The 9,315-nt window shown below is 56.9% G+C and overlaps 1 long non-coding RNA gene across 7 annotated transcripts; it reads left to right on the top strand.

The window, feature by feature from the left end:
- Window positions 1-431: 431 nt before the first annotated feature.
- On the top strand, window positions 432-8,248 carry LOC111090923. 7 transcript variants are annotated; one of them, XR_005373269.1, is made up of 7 exons: window positions 432-570; window positions 1,025-1,124; window positions 4,608-4,752; window positions 5,642-5,846; window positions 6,009-6,102; window positions 7,055-7,169; window positions 7,848-8,248. It is a non-coding gene; the product is annotated as an uncharacterized LOC111090923 (long non-coding RNA). The 7 variants fall into 7 exon arrangements; XR_005373273.1 differs by having other exon boundaries at window positions 4,608-4,836; XR_005373274.1 differs by having other exon boundaries at window positions 4,608-4,897.
- Window positions 8,249-9,315: the final 1,067 nt, after the last annotated feature.

The following is a 9,315-nucleotide window of genomic DNA, read 5'->3' as shown; positions in this document are numbered from 1 at the left end:
GGCGCCCGCCCAGCCGCTCCGCCCCGCGCCTTGACCCCACGCACCGCGGGTCACCGCGAGGGCGCGCGGCGCTCGGCGCGGGGAGCGCCGGGAAGGGGTCGCGGCGCGGCCTCGGCGGGGTCTCGGGAGAGCGCGGGCAGGGGGCGGCTCGGAGACGGGGGGCGGGGCATTGTGGGGCTTGTAGTCCGCGCGCCCGGGCCGCGGGGCACGCTGGGCCTCGTAGTCTCCGACGCCGCGGCTCCGAAGCAGTGCTCGCTGGGAAGGATGCCGCCTGGTTGCTAGGAAACCGGAGCCGGCTGGCCGGGTGGCGGGGCGGCGGGGCGGCGGGGCGGCGGGGCGGCGGGGCGTCGCCCCCGGTCCGGCCCCCGAGCCCGTCCGCGCTGCCCTGGAGCGTCCTGCCGCCGCGAGCCCGGCTCCCTCTGGGGCGCCTCCCCGCCTTCTACCCCCGGGCGAGCCCCGGCCCGGCCGCTGCGGACTCCGCGCTGCAGGGTCGCCGGCAGCCAGCGGGTCCCCCCTGGGGTCTCCAGGGGCAGAAGGGCGTCGCCTGGAGCGTTCGGGTTCACTCAAGTGGTAACGGAACCAGCCCCCCACGCACACACAGTTAGCTCCCAGCCACTGGGAAACACAGTGGAGGCTCCTCGGAGGCTTGGGGGGACCTGACCCAGCACCCCTCCCAGGGATACCAGGTGACCCAGCACCCCGTCCCAGGGATACCAGGTGACCCAGCACCCCGTTCCAGGGATACCAGGTGACCCAGCACCCCGTCCCAGGGATACCAGATGACCCAGCACCCCTCCCAGGGATACCAGGTGACCCAGCGCCCCATCCCAGGGATACACCCAGTGGGGAGATGATGACCTCTCAGAGCACATCTGGCTGTGCAGAGCAGCATCCCTCATCAGAGCCAAAGGGGGGAACAACCTAATTCCCCCAAGTACTAAATGAATACACAAAATGTCTACCATACAATGGAAAGGTATTTGGCCCTAAAAATGGAATGAAGTTCTGACACGTGCTACAATAGGGGTGAACCTTGAAAACATGATGCTCAGTGGAAGGAGCCAGTCATAAAAGATGGCACATCATATGATCTGTCTAGACAAAATACCAGTAGAGGCAGAAAGGTAAGGAAAGGGAACGGGGTGGGGAAGGGGTGATTGCTGAAGACTGGGTTTCACAGTCTTTTCCAAACTGAAAATATTCTGACATTGACCATAGTGACTATCTGTGAATATATTAAAATCTACCGACCTCTACATTTTAAATTAGTCAATTATATGGTATGTGAATTATATGTCAAAAAAGCTGTTATTAATATGTATGCATGTGTAGATATTGTTGATCCTAAAAATAAAACTGCCCGTTATTTTGCAAGCAAAATGGGTTTATTCTGGAATAAAATTGCAACCTAGGACAAACCGGCTGCAAGAAAACCAAGGCGAGTCCTGGGGACAGGAGGGAGGTTCACTCTTTTCTAGAGGACGGGGGAGAGCTGTTATAGAGGGAAAGCCCGCTGCAGTGGGCTGAGAGTTGGGGTACAGTGGCTTCTCGTGGGCTGGGCTGTTGCCCCAGGAAGAGAAAAGCCTCCTTCCTCCTGCGGGGTCTGAGGAGTAGCCACCTGCTGGCTCTGCAGTGGCCAAGCGCCCCGGTAGGCAGGAGCACTCCCCCTGCCGGCCTCCTGCCTCCGTTCTACACTTGTTAATTTTCGCATTTCTCTCTTTGGATCAGATCATTCTTTGAAAGCATCTTGATCAAGCGTGATGCTTTTGTTCCTCGGTGCCAGGCAGGACCTTTTCCGATTGTCATGTTCCATGTGGGGGGCGGGGGGTGCACAGCACTTGGAAAGCATTTCAGGCCACATTCAAGTAGTGAGGACGGTCAGGAGGGAGACCCCTCACGCACTTCCCATCTCTAGTCCGTATTTACCAAGTCCTAAGAATTGGAGATCATGTGTCAAGTACATCATTTTTACAAAAGTTGGACAGGCAACAAAATGCAAAACTTAATCACACGAAGCAGGAGGAGTAACACTGCAATTCCAAATTGTGTGATGGTGCTGAGCTAGGACCCTCGGTCTGAAAGTAGCCGACTTATATTTGTTGGCACTTACTCTGCCTTAGGGCGGAAGGGTTCTCCCCACGGAGGCAAACTGGGAGTCACCCATGCCTCCTGGAAGTCCCCACTTGAAGCAGCCACGAGAGGAGAATGGTGAATACAGCAGGAGCACGCGGAGGGAATCAGGTGCATTTGGGGAGATACGGTGCAGGTGTCAACACGAAGCAATAGTGGATGAACTTTCTTGCAAAAATAGCAAAACTTCAAAGATTTATTAAAACAGTGTTGTTGGGCCACCTGGCTGGCTCAGCGGTGGAGCGTCTCCTTCAGCTCAGGGCCTGACCCGGGGGTCCTGGGATCGAGTCCCACACCGGGCTCCCTGCGGTGCTGCTTCTCCCTCTGCCTGTGCCTCTGCCTCTCTCTTTGTATCTCTCATGAATAAATAAAATCTTAAAAAAAAAAAGTGTTGTTCTCTCGAAAGAACTGTATGGAAATGAATGCTATCCAATAGGACAGTCTGGAAGTTTGGAAATTCAGAGGCCAGGAATTTCGGGTGGGAATCCAGAGCCGGACGCTAGTCCGGATGAGAGAAAGACTTGTGAATTCTGAAATCGTAACCCTTCAGAAAAAACAACTTGAAAAGATCAATTTGTCACAGGATCATGATGAGACTGTTTCCAAAAGTCCATAATCAAAAAAGATTTTCCACGTCTCAAGGGTTTGGGAAACGCAGCCAAGGACACTGTCTTTCCAGGCGAGAGACGCAGCAGCAGTGAGACAGGTACGCAGGCCTCCAGACACCTGGGGAAGCATCTGGTCAGAGGTCGTCTACTGCCCCGCCAGGAAATCTTTTTATTTTTTAAGATTTTATTTATTTGAGAGAGAGCACGGGATGGGGAGGCGGGGAGGGAGAGGGGTGAACAGACTCCCCCTGAGCAGGGAGCACAAGGCGGGCCTGGATCCCAGGACCCTGAGATCAGGAGCCGAGCCCCCAGGCCCCCCAGGAAACCTTTTACTTTCAGGTCACCGGGGGCTTTGCGGGGCTAGGCAGGGGCTGGCGCTTCCTTCAGGTGCTCAGGTGACTCCAAGAGCTCTTCCCTGGGAGTTAGCTGCGCAAGGGTTGGCTCAAAGTTCCTGACAAGGGCCTTTCCAGAGCGTCTTCCTGGGGTGTCTTCTCGTCAATGAAATCTCAGGTTGCATTACGCGAGGCACACGGTGGAAGGATTGCTCCGCCAAAGCGCAGCTACTTCGAGTAGAAGCAAGCAGGCCTCAGCGACATGGCCTCGCGTCCTTCCATCGGCTGTGGGGCAGAGGAGGCAAGGCAAGCGCACGGGGACACTGGGGCGCGGAGGCTGCCTGGGGGGACAGCGAGGGGGGATCCCCAGGCGGGTCTCCGGTTTAGTTGGACCAATGCCGGTTCTCTGGGCCAAGCTGCTGGGGGTCTCTACCAACTGTGCCAGCTGAGTCGCAATCGTGCCCTTTGTGCCTCACGGGCCTGAGGCCTGGGCGTGTGCACCGTGGGCGGAGCAGGCCCCTGGCCGCTGTGGCTCGAGACGGGCGCCAGGCAGGGCTGACCCTTCCCGGCAGGTGAGCCGCAGCACACGCCGCGGCCACCCGGGTCCGGAGGGAAAACACACCAACCGCGACCCAAACATATTTACGACCCGAGACAGATATGACATCCGCTGGCATGGATGGGGGTTCCGTGGGCCGCACTCCGCACAGGCCCGACCAGCTGGCCGGCGCTGGCGGGCTGGTGGCCTTACTGGTCTTCCCCACCGGCTGGTGGCCTTATTGGTCGTCCCCACCAACGCCGGCTCACGGATGCGGTCGTCTTGCCCGTGGGTTAGATGCTTGCACGGTGGGAAGTGGTGGGAAGCTTAGAATCGCTGGTGCGGTTGGATTATTATTTGGTCCAAACCAGAGTTCTCTCCTCCTATCAAACCAACAATTATTGGATTTCCAGTATTATGTTTCCCCCTTCTGGGATCAACGGTTGGGCATCCCTGGTCAATTTTTCCACATTATTGTGTGGAAGGACGTCCTTTGGACCAGAGGTTTGGCTATTGGTCTCTTTGAGAGCAGGATCTTGTGTTTTTTTTTTTTTTTTTTTAAGAAAGATTTTATTTTATTTATTCATGATAGAGACAGAGAGAGGCAGAGACACAGGCAGAGGGAGAAGCAGGCTCCATGCAGGGAGCCCGACGCAGGATTCGATCCCGGGTCTCCAGGATCACACCCCGGGCCGAAGGCAGGCGCTAAACCGCTGCGCCACCCAGGCTGCCCTTTCTTGGGGTTTTATTTGTGTGTGTGTGTGTGTGTGTGTGTGTGTGTAAATGTCAGTGAGGCAGTTCCTCAGCCCCCAGGGAGTTGAGCCTGGAATGCCCAGGAACCCTAAACATAAGCAGAGCCACTGGCAAAAGTACGGCATTTAATAAACTGCACGGAGGAGCCATTGAAATTTTAGCTCCATTGGAGGCAAGGGTGCCTTGCCTGTGATATTCCTGTGATATTCACGAATTCACGTTCGTGATATTCCTGTGATATTCCAGAATCGTGACCTACCCCCTCAAAACGTGCCGGTGTCTCATGTAGGCTGTTGGCCGAAGTAGCCGAAGGAAAGGTGCCGCCTCGGTGACTCCAAGCGGGAGTCGCAGTCACGTACCCAACACGATCTCTACCATTTTCATCCCTTAGGTGAGAAGCACCAGGAAACCACGGAAAGTCTGCATTGGTTGGAGGAATTCCCTCTATGTCGCCCCAAGGAGTCAACAGGGATCTGTGAGCATTAAGCGGTCGGGAGGGCTTTCATCTGGATCCAGATGCAGTCCCCGTTTTTGAGGTGGGATCACAGGAATATCTAACCTGGGGGTTTGTCTTCGGAGACCAAATCCCTTTAAGGCCAGAAGGTGTGACAGGTAGATGCTGTTTCCTACGGAGAGGTTTTGGGTGGCGGGGGGCAGAGAAGGAAATACTCTTAGAGCCTGAAGGAAACACTCCATCATCTGAATCCGCTTCAGTCAGAGGGACTCGGGGACTCGGGGCTGTGGGTCCAGGCGTGTCGCTCTGCCCAGGAGGGCAGGACGCCGCCCGGGTCAGCCCCGTCTGCCAGAATTCCAAGAGATGCTCAGCAAGGTCCCTCGCGGGGCACCTTGATGTCAGGGGAATGTGAGGGTTCGGGACAACGGGGGGATGGAGAGGTGACAAGGCCGTTTACTGCTCACAGGTCCTGGACGAGCCTCCATCTTCAGTGGTAGGGTTTCCCGAGGGGTGAACCTGTTGGCCTGTTACGGGACATAATGAGGCCCCGAGCCTCTGTAAGCCCTTGAAGGGTTTCCTTATCTATAGGATGTTCATTAATTCTGAGAGGGGTTTTAGAGGAATCTATTTCAGTCTTTCTGGGAGGCGCTCTGTGGATTCTGACCATATCAGTGGAAGATTTCGCAAATAAGGAAGACGGTCACTGATCTAACAGGGACAAATGGTCAATGTCCCCAGAATGTAATGCCGTATAGGGGCGATAATGCTATCAGGGGCTGGTATTTGCGAGAGTAGAAAATTGAGAATGGGGTGGTCTTTCTTTCAGGTGACTCACCGAGGGTGCCCACAAGCTGGTTTGCCATAATCCCTAAGTCCGGAGTGGACATAGTTTCCTGTTCCACCTTGGTCCTGTTAGCGGCGAGAGAACGATCCCGGTGCAGCCTGCTAGTAAACACGGACACGATGCTGCCGGGTTGGATTCAGCATCCACAGGGAGACCAGGGTGGCCTTTGAAGACAGTGTAGAGTCAGGTAGATAGTCATGAACATTTTCATCAGGCTTTTCTGTGTAAGCTTGAATCCTGTCCAGTCAGCAGGCTTAGGAAGAGGTACTGTAATCCTTTGGTGGAGATTTCTAGCGAGTTCTAGCACTTTGCCAAAACTTAGGCATCTGTTTCTCTCAATCCCTTTCAGGGTGCTCCCATTGAGCTGGTTTCATCCAGCATTTGGTCTGACCCTCAGCAGCAAGCATGTGGACCAATTGATACAAATCTGAGAAATCAGATCAGTAAGTTTGAATAACTGTGTTAAATCTTCAGCAAACATATAGGGTCCTCAGTCACTTTGGGAAATTGTTTCAGTACAGCTCCAAATTCAGCCTTAGTCCGGGCAGCATAAGCCATTTGGCATTCATTTGGACCTCCAGCAGAGTTTACTTTAGAGGGGTAGGTGTTAATAGGGTCAGGAGAGGAGGGGTGGGGAGAGGTTTGGAGGTAAAGGGAAGCTCAGTGAAAGGATTAGAAGGAGGAATGGGTATAGGGGAGGGGAGGGCCAGTGCCAAAGGAAGAGTGAAAAGGCTCCAGAGGCAGGGCCCGAGTATAAGGTGGCCCCACCTGTCTGGAGACAAAGAGGATGGGAAGGGGAAGAGGCCTCAGAAGCCCCGTTGACTTCTTACGGTTGTTTGTCTCTTTGCAAAATACTATTTCTAAATTAACTGAGGCGAACAAACTTTGAATCCTAAAAATGTTTGGAAGCCTCGAGGTACCAATTAAAATAAGCATCCAATTCAGTGTTGACAAGTGTCCAGCCATGGCTGTCCAATTCCATTGTGAGAAAAGTCAATTTGGGGAGATGGGAAGTTCCCCACGATGGCTGTTGAGGTTGTGAATGCCTTTTGGTTGAGTCAGTCCATTTAGTTAAGAATGCACACGAGGAGGGGCCACCAGTCTGAAACCTAGAACTGGCTGAGGTCCCAGAAGTGTGGGGGCAAGGCCGTCCTCACAGCATTTTGATCGCTGGGATCCCACTTCCCAGAGGCTTTTCTCTAGAGGGAAGAGAACAATGTCTAAATGGCACAGTTCCAGTAGGAACAGCCTAGCTCTAGAAAGGAGTCAGACCAAAGGCCAAACGAGTACTCTCAGGAAGGACAAAGCCTTAAAACAGGTCCTGAATAAAGGCTGGAGAGCTCAGAACAGAGAATGAAGCTCACGTCTAGGAGACGACTTATTCTCAAACCCCAGGGCCGGCAAGAGAGCAGCAAGCCTGACCAGGTCTGTGGGGACCGGCACCTGTGTGTGTGCTCACCAGCCTCAGAACCGCTGGAGGTAGCTGCCTGCGTCCCACTTCTGACACCAGGTAAAGTTTTCCTTAAAAATAACACTGCCTACTATTTTACCAACAAAATGGGTTTATTCAGGAGAGTGGAAAATTGTAGTTTGGAACAAGCAAGCTATGACAAAACCGTAGGCATGTCCAGAGGACGGAGGAGAGAGATGCTCCTTTATAGATTGGGGTACGGGGGATGGGAGGGGCTGTTGTAAAGGAGAAGTCCTGGAGTCACCTGGGAGTTGGGAGTGTCGTGGCTTCTCATTGGTTAGCCTGCCACTGTCTGTCAGGGGTGGGGGTGCTGTGCTCTCCCTGGTTGGGCTATGCTCCCCCTGGATGGGCTGTGCTCTCCCTGGATGGACTGTACATTACCTGGATGGGATGTGCTCCCTCTGGACGGGCTGTGCTCCCGTGGACGGGCTGTGCTCCCTCTGAACGGGCTATGCTCCCCCTGGACGGGCTGTGCTCCCTCTGGACGGGCTTTTCTCTCCCTGGATGGGCTGTGCTCTCCCTGGTTGGGCTGTGCTCCCCCTGGTTGGGCTGTGCTCTCTTTGGACGGGCTGTGCTCCCCCTGGATAGGCTATGCTCCCCATGGACAGGCTGCGCTCCCAGGGCTGTGCTGTCGGGGATGGAGGAGCCCGTCCCTCCTCCACTGGCCTCCTCCACGTTGGGAGCCTCCCTCTTGTCTTCAACATGTCTCTCTGTCAGCTGTGCATTCCTGGCTCCCCGCCCACCGCCCACCTGCGGGATCCGTCAGCCTCCTGGGAGGCCAGGCGTCGGCAGCTGTGCCAGGAAACGCAGCGCGGGAGGTGCACTCGGGGCCATGGGCCGGTGCCAGGGACCCTGTGTAGGATGGTGTCGGGGCCCACCCTGCTTGTCAGCTGCAGAGCCAACAGGAGGAGACACGGCTCACAGGTGGACGCTGCTTTACAGCCTGAGAGGAGGAGACGACAGCCCCGCCCCGGCCAGCTCCCGGGGCACTCTGTGGACTCGCATTTACAGCGGCCCCTTTCTCCGGGAGACTTTGCTCTCTGCGGCTCCAGAGACTTGCCTGTCCCAGACGGTGACCGTCTGCTCTTCCCAAGTAAAGTCATTCTGCTGGTAAAACACCCAACAGTTTGATTTCTGGGGCCCGGTCGCTGCCCTCCGCCTGGCCCCGGCCCTGACCCCCCCAACCTGGCCCCCCTAAGTACATGTGCAAGTGAGGGCGAGGAGACCGGAGAGGATGGCCAGGGAGCCCCCTTTGCTCTGTCCTGACGGCCGCAGGGAGGCCAGATGAGGTCAGGGCCACCTGTTTGCACAGCGGGTGAGCCAGGACCCTGCTCCCCCCTGCACTGGCCTTCACAGACTGACGCGGGCCCCCAGAGGCCAGCTCCCGCCCCCCTCCTGTCCAGCAGGTCATCATCCTGCCCCGGGGGCCCAGAGCCATCCTTCAGGACCTCTCTTCTCCACCCCAGCTGGTGGCACATTTCCAGGGCCGTGCTCCGCGGTTGCTTCCTGGGTAGGGGTGTTTGTCCCAAACTGTGCTGGGAGCCACCCCCTTCCTGCACGGACAGGGCCCCCACCTTGGCAGGGCCGGCCAGGGGCGGGCCGGATCCCAGGAGCCAAGGCCTGCCGAGGGGTGGGGGGAGCGGGCTAGGGCCCGTTGTGGGTGGGGCCGGGGTAGAACTGCGCAGGGGCTGGGCCAGGGCCCCAGGGGTGCCCTCTGCCCTGAGCGCATCCACGTGGTAGTTAACTGCCACCAGGCTCTGGCCTCGCGCCAGGAGGGCTCCCGACGCTTACAACTGCTCACTCTTGTGATCTCTACGCCCCCTTGGGCTCTATTTTAATCTCTGGCTGAGAGATGGAGACACTGAAGCAGCAGATGGTCTGGGACGCCCTCGCCCCGCCCTGTGCCTCGGCGCCTTCTCCCCGCAGGACCCTTGATGCTCGACCGTCCTGCAGCTTTGCCCCCGAGTCTGCTCTTACGGTCTCAGTGGCACCGGGTCCCCGGGTCCCCGTCCTGACCACTGTCCTCTGGCTGCGGCAGCCTGGGCCGAGTAGTCCCTTCAGACAGCGGGGCCCGGGGCCGTCGCCTGGTGCCTTGGGCTTGCGGCTCGGCGGGAGGCAGCGGGACTTGCCCCGCGTGGAGAAGGGCCGGGGGCTCAGAGGTGATGGCCTCGAGCCCCGGGCAGCA

Source organism: Canis lupus, chromosome 18 (assembly GCF_011100685.1).
Source record: "Canis lupus familiaris isolate Mischka breed German Shepherd chromosome 18, alternate assembly UU_Cfam_GSD_1.0, whole genome shotgun sequence".
NCBI classification, from domain to species: Eukaryota; Metazoa; Chordata; class Mammalia; order Carnivora; family Canidae; genus Canis; species Canis lupus.
Note: the sequence above shows the minus strand (reverse complement) of the source record. Positions and strands in the feature narration are given on the sequence as shown.